The following is a 20000-nucleotide window of genomic DNA, read 5'->3' on the forward strand; positions in this document are numbered from 1 at the left end:
AAGGTACAAGAGCACCCGAGGAGACACTGCGTCTAAGCCACACTTGAGCTTTAACCTGAAGTAAGAAGGCGAGTGAAAGACAAGTGATTCATTTACCTTCATCGAGGCTGAACCGGAAATGATAACCTAATGCTTACATCGTGTATGCAAAGAATTTACATCTGAATTATTAGTTATCTAAGGTGGAATATCAATTGAACGCTAAGAGAAAAGAGGACATGAATGTTTAGGAAAATAAAAAAGAATTGGGAACGAGAAGACAATATTGACTAGAGGAAGGATAAGGACTTAACCAAAGGTAAACCAGGAGACAGAAAGGTAGTTCCTGATAGACAATAAGAGAAATCTTTTAAATAACTTGTCACCATTAAAACAGCTAATGGAGGCTTTTTTCGTATAGTTAAAAAATCCTTACTCTGTGTTCACTTACCGGTCATGAGAATCTTCTCAAAGGGCCAAGAGGGTTCAACGTCCAAAAGGCAATAGCCGAATTTCAACGATGCTCCTTCGAGGATGGACATAGTAGAAGCCAGGAAATTAAGATTTACAATAAGGGGAACAGTAACCTCTATCGTAGAATAAGACTTTTCGAGTATAAGTTAATGCCTGCGTTACAATAGAGGCAAGAACAGTCTTCGGAGTATTGTAAAACTCTACAAGTTAATGCCTAAGGAAAGTGAAAAAATGTACTCTTTTTGCCAAGTGTAAAACCCTTAACTAAATGCGAACGTGCCCTGAAATGTACAATTTCGGGCAAGCCGTAAAAATTTGTATTTTAAAATCTTCCGTTGTGTGAAATGCCTTTAATTAGTTCTAGCGTAGAATGTAATGAATGGATCATCATTTATGATAAGCCAAACAGGAAGTAATCTACGGAATAGAACCATAAAACCACAAAAGAATGCGTTCGTGTGTTTGCTTTTACGTTATTATTATTATTATATTATTATTATTGTTAATTGCCAAGCTACAACCCTAGTTGGAAAAGCAAGATGCTATAAGCACAGGGGCCCCAACAGGGAAAATAGTCCGGTAAGGAAAGGAATCAAGGAAAAATTGAATATTTTAAAAACAGAAAGTACATTAAATTAAATATTTCTTCTATAAACTAAAAATACTTCAACAAAACAAGAGGAAGAGAAGTTAGATAGAATTGTGTGCCCGAGTGTACCCTCAAGTAAGAGAACTCTAACCCAAGACAGTGGAAGACCATGGTACAGAGGCTATGGCAATACCCAAGACTAGAGAACAATGGTTTGATTTTGGAGTGTCGTCCTCCTAGAAGAGCTGCTTACCATAGCTAAAGAGTCTCTTCTACCCTTACCAAGAGGAAAGTAGCCACTGAACAATTACAGTGCAATAGTTAACCCCTCTGGTGAAGAAAAATTGTTTGGTAATCTCAAGTGCTATCAGGTGTATGAGGGTAGAGGAGAATCTGAAAAGAAAAGGCCAGACTATTCGTTGTATGTGTAGGCAAAGGGAAAGAACCGTAACCAGAGAGAAGGATCCAATGTAGTACTGTTATTAGATATTGAGACATTTCCATGCAAAAAAAAAAAAAAAAAAAAAAAAAAAAGAATTGGACGATGAAATTAATATGATTTTGACAAATCCAAAAGAAAGCTTTAACAGGGTCATAGTCTCACGGTGATCAATCATGGCGATTCCTTTTGATATGACCTGAGAGTCTCATCTAGGGTTCCATTGTCTTCCTCAGAAGTATAGTAATATAAATCGTCTTTGTTTTGAGCGAGATAAATATCGTTGAACAAGGTTAGAAATACTAAGTTTCTTGTGTCATTGCGTTGTTTATGAGATTCCGAGTGTATGTGTTCCTCCTGTTCAATATTCTTGGGAATATTTTACCATCTAATGTGCATATTTATTTTGAATGAATAAAGTTGCCATTGTATATTCAGCGTTTGAAGTTACATAAATATTCAGTATCTTTCAGACGGATCTTGAGTGTGATCAATTACAAACCTAAACAGTCGGTCATTATAGAATACAAAATTTTGTATTACCGCTAAGCATAAGATAAAAACCTTACCTTTAAATTTACGATAAAGTGTTTTCTCTTGCATAGCAACATTTATGAAAAACTAAATGAGTTTCAAAAAAAAAATAAATAAAAAAACCGCCTACTGTACTTAGAATACAAATTTTTGTATAACCGCTAAGCATAAGATAAAAACCTTACCTTTAAATTTACGATAAAGTGTTCTCTCTTGCATAGCAACATTTATGAAAAAGTAAACGAGGTTCAAAAAAAAAAAAAAAAAAAAAAAAAACATGCCTACTGTACTTTTAAAGCGTATTTGCATGGAACATATGGTTATGACACTTGATAGAGAGCTTCCTTTACCAAAATCATTCCATCACGCATTTATTTTTAGATTCTATTGCGTTTGCTGCCTGTTCAAATAATTCGTCTCGGTTCCAGTGGTGCAAGCTGTTACTCGCAGGAAATTGCACTTTTGCGTTTCCGCTAACCTCATCACTTCGATTTGGGAAAGAGGAAAAAAATGAAAAGTTTACACCAGCGCGGTTCAATTCAAGGCGGTAAATGTTTTGCCCTTTGTTTTGAAGTTTTCTTTTTAAAACTAGAATCGATATGGAAAGTCATGGTAGGGAAGGATAGTTTTAAAGGCTTGAATCAATACTGTGATAAAATAAACAGGAGTTTCCGTCTGATAACGAGTTTTGTTTAGTGAAAACATTAACTTGTGATTATTATAATCACTGCCCCTCTGCAAAGCAAGATAAGAAAACCATTAATACTGAGAAAGCGAACTTTATAGCATAATACCTAAAACTTCTCCCAAAGTCAGTCTTTGGCCCCCTGATATCCGTCTTTCAGGTTTCAGATAGAAGATATTTGTTTTAAGAAATGACATAGCAAGATCTTATCTTTTTGTATGATGAACATAGTTAATAATGAAACATTATTTCATTCTCAAACCATCCATTACTTACTTTGATGGCTGCTTTTCCGGTCCCTTGCAGCAGGGGAACCCCACTTTCTCCAGGACCTCCACTGTCGTTTTATCTTATTCATTCAAAGTCTTTAACGTTTCATGGCTCATGTTCTTCATTTATCGTTAAATCGTCTATGTCAAAAGACTCATGAAATAAGAAAGTCTTCAGTTTCCTCTTGAAAGCCTTAATGTCTTCAATCATTCGAATGTTTCGTGGGAGCTTATTATATAGTCTCGAGACCGCATATTTAAAGGCTCTGGAGCCTAAAGTAGACATATATCTAGGTTTCAATATTTTGAAGCCATCTGTAACTATTCTCGTGTCGACACGATTTGTTGGCTGCGCAATATGTAGCAATTTTCTTAAGTATTTTGGACGACCGGTTCTGATAACTTGGTGGGTTATTATACATATTTTAAATTCAATTCTCGCTTTAATCGGCAGCCAGTGTAAATCGATTGGTATAGGGGTGATCCTTTCTCTAGGTGGGACACCTCTTATCAGTCTTGGTCCTCTGTTCATTATGTTTTGTAATTTCTTAAGTTGCACTTATGGTAAATTGTACTAGATAGAGTTGCAGTAGTCAATCCTGGTAATAACACAGTTTATCACAAGTTTCTTTACAGAATTTTCGTCCAGGTACCTTTTTTTATAAACGCAATATTTTTTAAATGATAACCAGCACTTTTTATTACATTATTTATTTGGGCATGAGAGAGACTGTGCAGTTACCATGGCCCACAGTGCACCCTCTTATTCTTCTACTATACCTCTATTCTTGCTTGCCTCTTTCCATCTTGCTGTCCACATCTTTTAACTTTTATTCTAAGATGCACATGCGCTTTCCGCATTCTCTCCCCCCCCCCCACCCCCTCATTACTACGGGTCTCAGGACTGGCCCTTGTTGTTCATATTCCTGAAATGGAATCAAATGAAACCAAATCATTTTTTTAATATGGAAGTAAACTTCAAGTAAGGTTTTTACCTTCGTTATCTGCATTCCGTTATAAATATCCATTTTCATTGGTATCATGAGCCATCAAATTATACTGACAGACTAACAGTGTTGACGCCTTAAATTATACCCAATGGCATGAGAGAGAGAGAGAGAGAGAGAGAGAGAGAGAGAGAGAGAGAGAGAGAGAGAGAGAGAGAGAGAGAGAGAGAGAGAGAGAGAATATATTTCATTTGAATTGATCAAGTTTCAAATTTTGGTCTTTCATCACTGCCAGCGAGTCAAACTTCATTCTATAATTGTTATTTTAAAAACAAATTTTGAATAATTTTTAATTTTATTTTTAAATGATTAATCAAATGACAACGTTCCCATCTTGTTAATTATTTTAAATGTAAGAGTACGATTTAAGAAAATATTTACAAGCCACCTAGGGAATCAGTAAGGCTGAGAGAGAATGAATGATTTGAAGTTCTCTGGCATCCTGAGATCAAAGGTCATTGACGCCGATATCTTTATCATAAATAAAGATTAAAAGAATATTCAATTAAAACCAGAGAAGTAAATATGTTGTAAAAGTTAAATAGCATTAAGAAGACCTGTTTCTGATATAAATTTAAAAATGCCACTAGCATTGTACGACACATCATGTCCAAGGATATTGGAAAGGATGAACCTGCCATCCTAACCCCCGAGCCTCAAACAGATATCTATTTCTTTCTGTGCTGTAAGCGGGGCCTTCAGTCGACAAATGCCTCACAATCAAGGGTATCAAACAGTCGTCGCAATATGGTTGGTGTTGGCCAGCCAGCAGAAACTCATGTGTCATCCGAGTGTGACCAATGCGGAGACGACAAGGAGTAGTCTCCCTTGCTGGCTTGCTCTAGATTGCCCGTAGCTTCTCTCCGGACAGGGGCTCTTTGACGATATGTCTAGCCCCATTATACCTCCAAGGGGATATAACAACCGAAATTCCTTTCATCTTATTTTCAGTTAACTATCCCAATGCTGTTGCCAATTGATATGAGAGAGAGAGAGAGAGAGAGAGAGAGAGAGAGAGAGAGAGAGAGAGAGAGATGAACCCTCCCATATTGGAGCAATTAAATCTCAATTCAAGGAAATTGGGACTATGGTGACATGGATGCCGGCATGTGGTGGCTCTGAACAACTTTTTCAAAATTGCCTTGTCATAAGATGTTAACCCACTGGCTTCGATTATTCTTGCACTGATGTTCATTGGTAATTACAGCAACAAAAACAACAGCAACAATAACCACAACAACAACAAAAGGAAGCAAATATCATAAGAGAGGTGAAGGAGACATTGATCCAATTTAACGGGTCGTAAATGAAATCCCAGTGATCCGTTACGGGCTCCACTTGGGACCTGAGGAAACGTTAGACGAAGGTGTTTGGAAGCTGGAATTGCAAACTAGAACGTTTTTTGTTTTCTTTTTTAGTAGTAGTGTTTGGACTTATGTAAAATACGATAGTATGAGGTGTTGGAAAGATTCAGTCGATTAGCATTTTCTATTTGAGAATTCCGTAAAATTTTATATATATATATATATATATATATATATATATATATATATATATATATATATATATATATATATAATGTTGCAAGGTATTATGCAAAAAAATAGGTGTTGGAGCAGAAAATTCTGAGGAATTTAATTAAGTTTTGTGAAGAAAAGGTCAGGAATTTCAGCTCCTAGAAAATTAGACCTATTGAATTAAGTCTTTTAAACAATACCAATAGGCCTAGATTTGAGAATTAAGTTTTTTTTTAAACAATACCAATAGGCCTAGATGTGAGCCTACTTCCCTGACGTAAATGAAACGAACAAGGGTAATTGTTCAAAATAGCTCAAAATCAGATACAGTAGTAACTATTTTCACGTTACTACAATAGTTACAAGCGTTGAAATCCTTTTTTTCTTAAGTTTATTCAGTTTTTCATTTACATAAATTTGTATAATTGATTACAATTCCCGACTTTTGCCATACCTCTTTTGATGTTTTCGCCATCTTCAGTAAGCTCTCCTTAACATTCAGCTCTTTTAGTCTTTACTCGAATAAGACAAACTGAAGCTTGTATTTTCATCATCGTGGAGGAAAATTGAGAGCTTGGTGTTTATCTTTGATCACGAGAGATTTTTTGCTTATTCTGATTTAATGAACATTGAAGAGATCGATAAATGATTTCTGTTCATAAGGTACAAACTTTTTTCTCGATTAATCATATATTTGTGAATTCAAGCAAAGATACTTAAATTTCCTCTTGAAAATATCTCTTTTCTGATGAATAAAAAGTAAAGGCCACTCATGAGCGGCTGAGGTAAGGAACAGGTCAATGTCCTAGATTATTATTATTATTATTATTACTTGCTAAGCTACAACCCTAATTAGAAAAGCAGGATGTTATAAACCCAAGGGGCTCCAACATGGAAAATAGCCCAGTGAGGGAAGGAAAAAAGGAAAAATGAAATATTTTAAGAAGAGTAACAACATTAAAATAAATAACTCCTATGTAAACTATATAAACTTTAACAAAACAAGAGGAAGAGAAACCAGATAGAACAGTGTTCCCCAGTGTACCCTCAGGCAAGAGAACTCTAACCCAAGATAGTGGTAGACCATGGTACAGAGGCTATGGCACTACCCAAGACAAGAGAACAATGGTTTGATTTTGGAGTGTCCTTCTAGAAGAGCTGCTTACCATAGCTCAAGAGTCCCTTCTACCCTTACCAAGAGGAAAGTGGCATAAGATCAGAGCCCAAGCCCCCTCTCCACCCAAGCTAGACCAAGGAGGGCTAGGCAATGGCTGTTGATGTGTCCGTAGGTAGACTTATAGTCTTCACCAAACTCTCCCTCTTGTCACACAATTGTACATGATTCTTTTTGTATATATTATGCTTGTATCTTCGCTCTTCCCTCGCACTAAAAAGAACCAGAACAAACATGTCTGCGTGTCGCCTATGTAACATTGTCATTTTCTCGAACATGTAATTGCCTGTTGCCTTGAGGTTTTGTATATAAAGGAGAGTGTTCCATAATAGATTAACTCAGTTGCTTTCACACTGCCTTTGAGTTCACAACCTTTCTCTCGGCACCGTCACACTCTTTAGCTTGCAAGGACGGTGAAGTTGCAAATACTACTAGCAACTACCGGGCTTCAACGCTGCTCGAACTCCCGTCTCACAGATTGAATGACAGGGATATTTCCAATAGTCTACCGAAACGGTAACCTATAAATAGATTCCAGTAGTTACGTGGATTGATCAGTTTAATAATTAAAAATGAGCTGATTTAATTTTAATTGTAAATTGATGTTGGGAATGAATTCACAGAAGTATTTATAAAATATTCTAGCCATGAAATAACTACTTATGACGTGGTCACTAATAGAAGGGAAGGAAATTCTTTGCAATTAACAAGCAAACCGTTTGAATTCAAGAATTGGGAGTGTTTTACTCTCACTGCAAAGCCGGGGTTGAACTAGCATCCACTAGATTATGGTTTTTTTTTTTTTTTTTTTTTTTTTTATCGTGGAAATAAAAGTAAAAATATATAATATTTACGCCTCATAGACTTCAATTTGAAATGCAAGGATATATTGATGTTAGCATCAGAATTATATAGTGTTTAGTATATGCATAAGGGTAAATATGTAAATTTTATATTAATCTATTTTAATAGGATATTCATGTCTTGAAAAATTTGACCATACGGAGTTAACTGTATGAAAAAATACAGTAGAAACGTTTCATATATCTAAACACGCACCATTTCCTTTTTTTACCTTTCAGTTCTACTTTTGATAAGGAAACTCTTAGCGTTCTCTTATCAGTCAGTTATGAATCTTTGCCTCTTGCACCAGACAGTAAAGATTGTTGGAATTTCTGTACCGTTTTTGTGTCGATTATTTTACCCTTCGCTTTATACCCGGGTTTAGAATGGACTTGGTCATTTAGGGCCTATTGTCAGAGTTAGCCTTTTCCCTACTCACTTGATTTCTTTAAGAAATAATCCAGTTATCTTAACCATCAGTACATTCTACGTGCGTTATTGATCAAAGGACATAATTTTTATTTTTAAATCTTGCGTGATTTATATCACTTATATTGAGTTGATGATATAATTTTACCTTTTCCGTCTTATTTTCTTAAATCTTGAATGCTTTATATCACTTATATTGAGGTTAAGATATTAACCTTAATTTTAAATTTTCCGTCTAATTTTCGTAAATATTGAATGCTTTATATCACTTATATTGAGGTTAAGATATTAACCTTAATTTTACATTTTTCGTCTTATTTTCTTAAATCTTGAATGCTTTATATCACTTATATTGAGGTTAAGATATTAACCTTAATTTTAAATTTTCCGTCTTATTTTCGTAAATATTGAATGCTTTATATCACTTATATTGAGGTTAAGATATTAACCTTAATTTTAAATTTTTCGTCTTATTTTCTTAAATCTTGAATGCTTTATATCACTTATATTGAGGTTAAGATATTAACCTTGATTTTAAATTTTTCGTCTTATTTTCTTAAATCTTGAATGCTTTATATCACTTATATTGAGGTTAAGATATTAACCTTGATTTTAAATTTTTCGTCTTATTTTCTTAAATCTTGAATGCTTTATATCACTTATATTGAGTTGATATTAACCTAAATTTTACATTTTCCGTCTTAAGTGTTGTTTGTATGGGTGAAATTGTATAATCACAATCAAAACATTCTCTCTCTCTCTCTCTCTCTCTCTCTCTCTCTCTCTCTCTCTCTCTCCTCTCTCTCTCTCTCTCTCTCTCTCTCTCTCTCTCTCGTTTAGAGTGAACCTTTCAGAAGAAATCTTGGATAAACGATCCAATAGGTTCAATAGCCCCGCGTGCTTTACAATTAATTGAACTTTAGCTCTCCAGCAATGGAATTTTCCCATTACGCCACTGATGGTCAGATTTTATTCACTGCACCGAAGTGAGATTGTTTTCCTCCGTGTATATTGTTATTATTATTATTATTACTATCCAAGCTACAACCCTAGTTGGAAAAGCAACATGCTATAAGCCCAGGGGCTCCAACAGGGAAAAATAGCCCAGTGAGGAAAGGAAATAAGGAAATAAATAAATGAAGAGAACAAATTAACAATAAATCATTCTTAAATAAGTAACAACGTCAAAACAGACATGTCATATATAAACTATTAACAACATCAAAAAAAAATATCTCATAAATAAACTATAAAAAGACTCATGTCCGCCTGGTCAACAAAAAAGCATTTGCTCCAACTTTGAACTTTTGAAGTTCTACTGGAAAGAGTATTCTCTTTATATAGTCCAAAGGTTCTTGTAAAGTGATTAACCTCCTAAGCAAACCTCTGCTCATAATAAAGTTACCTTCTGAAATGAGGAGAGAAACCCATAGTAATATATTCCTTGTAATGCTATTGTGTTTGTTGCAGATATTATCGAATACTTTCTCGTTTATATGATGGAATATTGATTGATAAAGACTCAAAATAGTTGAGGTTATTTGTCTTATGGTAGGCAGCTTTGAAATATGACCATTCTTTTGGTTGTTATTAAGTAGTTTTATGATGTTCAAGTTTCTTTTCTTGAACACAACGTAGAATTAACTTAGGAAATAACTTATATTGCTTGAGGAAATACCTCTTCTAATGAGCTCACTTCAGATATTATTTTGACACTAACAGCTTTCTGTGGAATATTACCATAACTGAGATGTGAAAATAAAATAGAAATTTTTTTATCTTACTTTACTATGGAAGACTAATGTTGATGTTACCAAGATGAAAAAAAAGTAAATATCGATGCCAAGGTAGTCTTTCTCACAGAGAGAGAGAGAGAGAGAGAGAGAGAGGAGAGAGAGAGAGAGAGAGAGAGAGAGAGAGAGAGAGAGAGAGAGAGATTAATGTTCTTGTAAATTTATAATCTAAGCCTTGTTGAGTTGGCATTGTATTGAAACATCCGAAAAGTGAGAGCATAACATTGAAGAAAGGTAAGAAGGAATTTTGTGAAACTGGAAACTGGAAATGAATGATATCAAATATAATGAAAACTTGAAACTTTACCAGTATTTCCAAAAATTGATTTTTAAGTTTGAGGTAAAGGACTGCGTTAAAAGCATTAGTCTGGTAGATACTTGATTGTTTTTGGCCATCAGTTGGAGATATGTAGAAGACTAGCAGTTATTTGCAGAAACCTAACCTAATATAACTCTAGAAGTTTTATTCCAGCTGTTACCAAGTTGTGGAATGATCTTCCTAATCGGTTAGTTGAAACAGTAGAACTTCAAAAGTTCAAAGTTGGAGCAAATGCTTTTTTGTTGACCAGGCTGACATTAGTCTTTTTATTGTTTATATATGACATATTTGTTTTTGATGTTGTTAATGGTTTTTATAGGACGTGTCTGTTTTGACGTTGTTACTTATTTTAGAATGGTTTATTGTTAATTTGTTCTCTTCATTTATTTATTTCCTTATTTCCTTTATTCACTGGGCTATTTTTCCCTGTTGGAGCCCCTGGGCTTATAGCATCTTTCTTTTCCAACTAGGGTTTAGCTTTGATAGTAATAATAATAATATTCCAGCCAAACATAACTTAACCTTACCTGAGGTAATCTAACTAGGGAGAAGAGACGAGTTGAATATCTCTATGGATTTTACAAAACTTTTTTTTTTATTGTAATTCAACTGCTTATAATTATGGAAATATGTCAATGAACAAATTAGACAAAATTTATATCTGGTGCGTATAAGTAGAAGCCTTTTTGTGTCCATTTCTTTGCTGTGTTATTCCGATGTACTGATCGGTGATTAACGTGGAAATGATTTTTTATTCATAAAAGAGAGGAAACAGAGCAAGAGTAAAGGCAAATAAATAGTGTGTTTACCAGAAAACTCCACTGACGTAAATCCTAATCTTAAATAAGAATACAATACCTTATAGATTATAAGTGAAAGAAATAGAACCTGTTTACTTAGCTGATATACACCATTTTAGAAGAAATAAAATGAAAGAAAAATATTTTGAGATCTGAAAACCTCTGAAAATGTGTTCCAAACACTTAATCCCTCAAGTTCATGGTGGGATGTTCCCAGCGAAGCCATTATGGATTAAGGTGATTTCATTTAAGATCCATCAGAATTTAGGAAAGAATTGTCCCCTCTCTGCACTTCCTTTGACATGAACGTAAGATTTTTTCATCCATTGTCTATATGCAAAGGCTTTGTTGGTAAATTAAAGAGATATTCCCATGCTAAGTTCATATCATGAACAATACGCAATAGTTATCAAAATGTTGGCTGCAGACTCTTTATCCTTAAGTTAAGGTGTATATACACGTTCAAAAAAGCATCAACATTTTTATTACAAAATTTTGATGCAAAATTTGAGTGTGTAGGACGTTTTGATGTCAAAATTTTGCTTTAAATTTTTTTTTGACATCAAAACGTCCCACACACACTCAAATTTTGCATCAAAATTTTGATGCAAAATTTTGACGCTTTTTTTTAACGTGTATGGGCCCCTTTAGAAAGGGTTTCCACCTGCTCTCGCTTATCATCGAGGATAAGATCATTCTATTTTGTTGCTGGCAGGTTTTTTGTAGGTCAGTTCAACTTCAAAATGATTCTTAAGTAGCCAGTAAGAATCAAATCTCTCCTTATCTGTTCAGATTCCACCTGAGTCGTCATCTATACCTGGGTCATAAATAATCTTATGTTTTCTTAATTTAAAAGTAGTGATTAATAATTGATATCCAACGTAATATTTTCCGCAGGGAGGTTAGAGCCATCAGTGCATCTCTTGTGCTCTAGCCATTACCAATTGGCCCTTCGGCCCCTAGCTACACCCAAATTTTAACCTTCTAGTTCACTTTGGTGTCCAACCTCTTCAACTTTAACTGATGCGATATCCCCTAGTTGTACCTCTGCAATGAATTGTCTACCAGTCCCCAGATTAAGGCCATATAGGGTAAAATTTCTTAAATTAGTCCAACGTAAAGGAAATAATATTATAAAAACCATTATATATTAAAACCTATTTACGAAATGAATTCCAGAGAGAGAGAGAGAGAGAGAGAGAGAGAGAGAGAGAGAGAGAGAGAGAGAGAGAGAGAGAGAGAGAGAGAGAGTTAATTTATGACCATCTTGACTGGTGACAATGTATTTTATACGAAAATACATCATACATCATCTTGAGCAGCCTCCCACAGAATTGTATTGTTAGAATACAAAGTTGTCTAAGTCTGAGAAATCAAAAGTATCGCTAAAACAAAACGTTGACTTACATCTTTTCCATGACCGATTTTAATGAGGAAATATAGTTTCATATCATAAAGTTGTCCGTACATTTATCATTCTTTTGCAGATAATTCAAATTTATAAACCAGAGACATAATATAAGCCTCAGCCTGAAACTTTAATACCAAACCCCATTTTTTCAAAATATAATATCCATTTATCTTGTGTACTCTTCACAGGAGAGAGTTCTCAATGTAACCCCTTCTAGGCCATAAGTCCTCTTTAGTCCCTCTAAAGTTTCTCGCAAGTCATTTTAAAGTCCTTCCTATACATACCCTCTCCCACCCGCCCTTTAATATCACCGCTGACAGGAACCCAAAGCTTGTCACCTGCCACCCCCAGAAGTCACCAAACCCACCTAAAGGTTTTGTTCGTTAAGTTCTAAATTCCCACTGGCATCAGTGGGATTTTCGGCTTTAGAGATAACGCCATTCCGTAAGGCAAATGGAGACGAAGTACGAACCCGTTAAACCACGGTACGAAGACGTAAGGTGGTCGAAGGATAACCGACTCAATAGAGATGAAGGATGTTCTGGAGGAAAATGAATAAAAGGTAATAACTAGTAAAGGTGATGATAATCTGGAGTGCAATGTAATGGTCCATGGATTATAATGTGATTGAACTGTGTGTGAATAGTTTCCAAGTCAGCATAAATGTCTTAATAAATGAATTCATAAATGTATTCATACTCGAAAATCTAACGTTAGAGAGTATTGGATCCTTGACTGGCCAAACATTACTACTTTGGATCCATCTCTCTGGTTACGGCTCATTTTTTTCTTTGCCTACCCAATGCCGAATAGTCTGGCGCATTCTTTTCACATTTTCGTCTGTCCTCATACACCTGACAACACCGTGATTACCAAACAATTCTTCTTTGCTCAAGGGATTTAACTTCTGCCATGTAATTGTTCAGTGGCTACTTTCTTCTTGGTAAGGGTAGAAGAGACACTTTAGCTATGGTAGGCAGTTCTTCTAGGTGAAGGACACTCCAAAATCAAACTAGTCTTTACTCTTGAGTTGTGCCATAGCCTCTGTACCATGGCCTTTAGCTGTCTCGTGTTAGAGTTCTCTTTCTTGGGGGTACACTCAGGCACGCTATTCTATCTTGTTTCTCTTCCTCTTGTTTTAATGAAGTTTTTATACTTTATATATGATAGATCTAATTTGATGTTGTGAATGATCATAAGATATTTTATTTTCATTGTTATTACTTCTCTTGCATTTTATTTATTTCCTTGTTTCCTTTCCTCACTGGGCTATTTTCCCCGTTGGAACCCTTGCACTTGTAGCATCATGCTTTTCCAACCAAGGTCCTAGTTTAGCTAATAGTGTTGATAATAATAAGGGTTGTAGCTTAGCTAATAATAATAATAATAATAATAATAATAATAATAATAATAATAATAATATCCAGGTATCAAAATACATAATATCCATTAGACCATAATACATGGTAAAGAGCAAATATGTGATTTTACACACATATATATATGTATATGTGTGTATATACGTATATGTGTATATTTATATATATATATATATATATATATATATATATATATATATATATATATATATATATATATATGTGTGTGTGTGTGTGTATGTATGTATGTATGTATGTATGTATTCCCGGTCATGCTCCAAGCGCTCAGCTCTCCCAGTCCCTCGGGTAGGAAAGATAGGAAGTAGTCATACCCTGCTGAGATTTGGGTGCGTGTGTGCGCATGTCTAAATATTCAGCAGTCATTTTGACGGGTCCCGTACATTACACCAGATATATAAATCGTAGTTTATATATATATATATATATATATATATATATATATATATATATATATATATATATATATATATATAAAATTGTATTTGTAATGCGATTAGAGATGCAATTGTTAAGAGAGAGCCGCTTGAGATACAATCAAACAAGTTATATAAGGATATATCAGTTATAAGATTTAGTTATCAATCTGATCATTATAAGGTTTACAAAAATGTTCCCTGTCATTTTTGTATATTATTAAATGTTGATAATGTCTTGTATGGATGTGTTGCAAGGACTGAGCTTTCGCATACATCCTTTTAGACTTTTTATTGGTTCTTCCACATACTTTTCCTCACATTTTTAAATATATGCGTAAATTATATAGCGAATAATTATGTCGAAGTTTTTGCCACTTTAACATATCGAATTTTCAAGCGTATGCACGATAAGTCATCAATCATCTCTTGCTATAATGATCAGAGTTTAATATTGGGCAAATGGAAAAATTTACGCGAATAAACAAACTTACTTTATGCCTTTGAAGTTTTATTTTAGATAAGATAAATATATTTCTCGAGTATTCAAGGAAATGAAGGATTTGTAAGAGTAGTGAAGTCTGTTGTTTTATTGCCTGATTTTTCTATCTATCTATTTATCTATCTATCTCTCTATCTCTCTATATATCTATATAAGATGTATTTATCATATATGTATATATATATATATATATATATATATATATATATATATATACACAGTATATTAGCCTATACTATATATAACTGTATGTATATATGTATATATACATACATATATATATATATATATATATATATATATATATATATATATATATATATATATGTATATATATATATGTGTGTGTGAAAAATTATTCCAAACGCTTTTCTGGAACATAAAGTAAGTATTCTTATATATATATATATATATATATATATATATATATATATATATATATATATATATATATATATATATATATTACGTTCATGTGATATGAAGCTCTTAGCATGGTTAGAAATCCCCCTCACAGGCGCTTTTCTTCCTTTCTTCTTCACCTTCTGAAATATTGTAATGCGTACACATTCCGCAGGGCAACGCCAGAGAACCCACATTCCCTTGTAGTCAACACCAGCTTAGATTTAATCTCCATATAAACAAACATTCATACCATCTCCCTGTTTGTATTGTTGGGTACTGTGTTATTTTGCCTCTTGTCCCATTTATATGGAAATTGCATAACTATTCACTGCTCTCCCTTAAACTTGCGTTATAGTTCGCTGACCGAGAAAAATACATCTTTCGCCGCCAATGTAGAGGAATGAATTACCACTTCCTCCTCTTTTCCGTGGCTTACTTAGTAACTAGTTTCCCTTTACGTCTGTCCCAAGTACTTATATCCATTAACAATCTCCAGAGGCTCGTCCATAATTCCAATATGCTGTCTGTATTTTCATTGAATATTATCTAAATTTTACTCATATTCATTTTCAGTCCTACATTTCTGCTTTCTCTATTCAAATCTCCTGTCATCTTTTGTAATTCCTTCATTGATTCACAAAACACAGCTTTGTCATTTGCAAATCTGAAGTTGTTAAGGTATTCCCGATTACTTTAATTTCTGCATTTTCCCCATCTAAATTCTTGAAAATTTCTTCTTAGACATTTTGTGAATAATTTAGGAGAGATGGGGTCTCCCTGTATAACTCCTTTCTCAATCAGAATTTTCTCACCATCTTTATGTAGTTTTAGGATCATTGCACTACGTGTAAAGATATCATTGAATGTTCCGACATAAGATTCTTCTATTCCTTGATTTTGAACGGCTTTCATTACTGCTGATGTTTTGAAAGAATCAAAAGATTTCTCATAGTTTATAAATGCCATACATAGTGGTTTATCAACCTCTGTTGATTTTTCCATAAGCTGTTTAATTAGATGGAAATGGTCATTGTTGAATGCCCACTTCTAAAGGCTGCCGGCTCTCTCTGATGATTAAAGTCTACCTGTCTTTCTATTCGCCCTAATATGATCTTTGTAAATATTTTATATATTTCGAAGGTTAAGCTTTTTATTGTCTTCCTTTTTGTGAATTGGTAACGATAATTGGATGAGACACTTGTTAGTTCCGGTTATCAATAGAATAAATAGGTTAATTCATTCAGTGTTAATTATAAAGCCATCAATAATTCTCTTATTGTTATAATGGTGCTTTTTTGAAATTTATAACATGTTCGCAAGTTTTGAGAAATGAAGGTATTTGTCACGGTTTTTTTTTCGTTGTTTGATATTCTTTGAAAGATTTCTTCATTTGTTATCATACTGGATAAGTTTTGAAAGACTTCGTTTAATTTCAAAGCAGAGGGAAAACTAGTCAAATCTTCCTGTCTTCCTTAATGCGTCTGTTTCTTGACCTCATAACTGGTAAGAGTCGTGGAAATGGTACACAGTCTCCTTTGAGGGTAACGAATGTTATTCAGTTTCCCTTTCACAATGCCATCAATTTTCTGCTTCTTTCTCCGCAGAAACTCCGTCGGTGTCGAAGCAGTGGTGGAATCAATCGTCGTCTTAAAGATTCGATTTGAACCTCATTGTAATTCACGATGTACGATTCAATTGAATTTCATCCCTGGTTTGAATGTATCCTACTCTCTCTCTCTCTCTCTCTCTCTCTCTCTCTCTCTCTCTCTCTCTCTCTCTCTCTCTCTCTCTCTGCATTACACACTTTACAGCCATCTACCTCCCTTAGTGCCCACTATTTCTTCTATTTTGTTAACTGTTTTCAATTTTTTTCTTGAAAGTGCAACTGCGTGGTTTTTATTCCCAGTTGCAACTCTGTGCTGAATGGTCTCTCCGGCCCCTGCGTTGGGTCATATAATCCAGTTCCGCGCTACAAAGAAGTTAAATAGGTAGTAGGTTGGCCAGGGCACCAAACGGCCGGTGAGATACTACTGCTTGAGTTATGGGGTCCTTTGACTGGCCAGTCAGTACTACATTGGACCCTTCTCTCTGGTTACGGTTCTTTCCCTTTGCCTACACATACACCGAATACTCTGGCCTATTCTTTACAGATTCTCCTCTGTCTTCATACACCTGACAACACTGAGATTGCCAAATAATTCTTCTTCATCCAATGGGTTACTGCACTGTAATTGTTCAGTGGATACTTTCCTCTTGTTAAGGATAGAAGAGACTCTTCAGCTATGGTAAGCAGCTCTTCTAGGAGAAGGACACTCCAAAATCAAACCGTTGTTCTCTAGTCCTGGGTAGTGCCATAGCCTCTGTACCATGGTCTTCCACTGTCTTGGGTTAGAGTTCTCTTGCTTGAGGGTACACTAGGGCACACTGTTCTATCTAGTTTCTCTTCCTCTTGTTTTGTTAAAGTTTTTATAGTTTATATAGGAAATATTTATTTTAATGTTGTTACTATTCTTAAAGTATTTTATTTTTCTTTATTTCCTTTCCTCACTGGGCTATTTTCCCTGTTGGAGCCCCTGGGCTTATAGCATCCTGCTTTTCCAACTAGGGTTGTAGTTTAGCATTTAATAATAATACATACATACATATACCAAAGGCACTTCCCCCAATTTTGGCGGGTAGCCAACAACAACAAGAAACAAAACAAAAAAGGGGACCTCTACTCTCTACGTTCCTCCAGCCTAACCAGGGACTCAGACGAGTTCAGCTGGTACTGCTAGGGTGCCACAGCCCAACCTCCCACATTTCCACCACAGATGAAGCTTCATACTGCTGAGTCCCCTACTGCTGCTACCTCCACGGTCATCTAAGGCACCGGAGGAAGCAGCAGGGCCTACCGGAACTGCGTCACAATTGCCCGCCATTCATTCCTATTTCTAGCACGCTCTCTTGCCTCTCTCACATCTATCCTCCTATCACCCAGAGCTTTCTTCACACCATCCATCCACCCAAACCTTGGCCTTCCTCTTGTACTTCTCCCATCAACTCTTGCATTCATCACCTTCTTTAGCAGACAGCCATTTTCCATTCTCTCAACATGGCCAAACCACCTCAACACATTCATATCCACTCTAGCCGCTAACTCATTTCTTACACCCGTTCTCACCCTCACCACTTCGTTCCTAACCCTATCTACTCGAGTTACACCAGCCATACTCCTCAGACACTTCATCTCAAATACATTCAATTTCTGTCTCTCCATCACTTTCATTCCCCACAACTCCGATCCATACATCACAGTTGGTACAATCACTTTCTCATATAGAACTCTCTTTACATTCATGCCCAACCCTCTATTTTTTACTACTCCCTTAACTGCCCCCAACACTTTGCAACCTTCATTCACTCTGACGTACATCTGCTTCCACTCCACCATTTGCTGCAACAACAGACCCAAGTACTTAAACTGATCCACCTCCTCAAGTAACTCTCCATTCAACACGACATTCAACCTTGCACCACCTTCCCTTCTCGTACATCTCATAACCTTACTCTTACCCACATTAACTCTCAACTTCCTTCTCTCACACACCCTTCCAAATTCTGTCACTAGTCGGTCAAGCTTCTCTTCTGTGTCTGCTACCAGTACAGTATCATCCGCAAACAACAACTGATTTACCTCCCATTCATGATCATTCTCGCCTACCAGTTTTAATCCTCGTCCAAGCACTCGAGCATTCACCTCTCTCACCACTCCATCAACATACAAGTTAAACAACCACGGCGACATCACACATCCCTGTCTCAGCCCCACTCTTACCGGAAACCAATCGCTCACTTCATTTCCTATTCTAACACATGCTTTACTACCTTTGTAGAAACTTTTCACTGCTTGCAACAGCCTTCCACAAACTCCATATAACCTCATCACATTCCACATTGCTTCCCTATCAACTCTATCATATGCTTTCTCCAGATCCATAAACGCAACATACACCTTACCTTTTGCTAAATATTTCTCGCATATCTGCCTAACTGCCTAATAATAACAATAATAATAATAATAATAATAATAATAAATGTTTTTTCTCTCTCTCTCTCTCTCTCTCTCTCTCTCTCTCTCTCTCTCTCTCTCTCTCTCTCTCTCTCTCTCTCTCAAATATTACCGAGTTTAAAGTTGGCAAAAAGTGTAGCTGAATTAAAAAAAATTGCATTCATTTACTTCTGAGAGCAGCGTTATTTAGCCTTTGTATACATTCCAAACGCACATTCAAACAATGAATATTCGGCAACAAAATTAGTGTTCTTTTACTGGGCCTTATTAAAAGTTTCTTTTATGCATTTGTATTTTTTTTAGTTCCCTGTAAAATGGCACTACGTTTTTTGTAATAGGTAACGTGAAAAGGATTTTTTTTTTCAATTATTTTTGAGGCCCCTGTTACTTTGTAACTGGACTCTCATAATAAGACGAAGCCGCTCCGGGTTCTATAATGTTTTCTTGTTTGAAAATCATCCCATGTTTTGCTACCATGATACTTACTACTTTAATCATCTGGCACCCACGGGAATCCGTAGAGCCTCAATGAATTCACGTCATATGTCTTTTTTCCTGTGCCATCTCTTTGAGCTTAACCCATTCTGAGATCCAGCCTCCCTACGCATTGTCATCAGCCACGTTTCTCTTAGTCTACCACTTCCTCTTCTGCACAGCCGCTTCCATTCAGGTATATCCTGAACAAACTAATGTTTTCTTAAGATATGCCCCATTTATCTCCATCTTGATAATCTTAACTATAAAGTTCATATCGGCATCCCTGCTATGATAGCTTTGATAAAAAAAAAAATGTCTGCAATTATTTGTTTATCAGTGTACTCTATTGTTTACAAGTTTTGTGTTTTTATAAAGGAAATTATCTTATTTTGATAATAGAAATTAATATTGGTAAAAGTGACTTAACTGGACCTTGACACTGTACTTTGATTTAGGTTGTTTCCTCTTGTTAAAAGGACAGTTTATAAAT

The sequence above is a fragment of the Palaemon carinicauda genome, chromosome 33 (assembly GCF_036898095.1).
Source record: "Palaemon carinicauda isolate YSFRI2023 chromosome 33, ASM3689809v2, whole genome shotgun sequence".
NCBI lineage: Eukaryota > Metazoa > Arthropoda > Malacostraca > Decapoda > Palaemonidae > Palaemon > Palaemon carinicauda.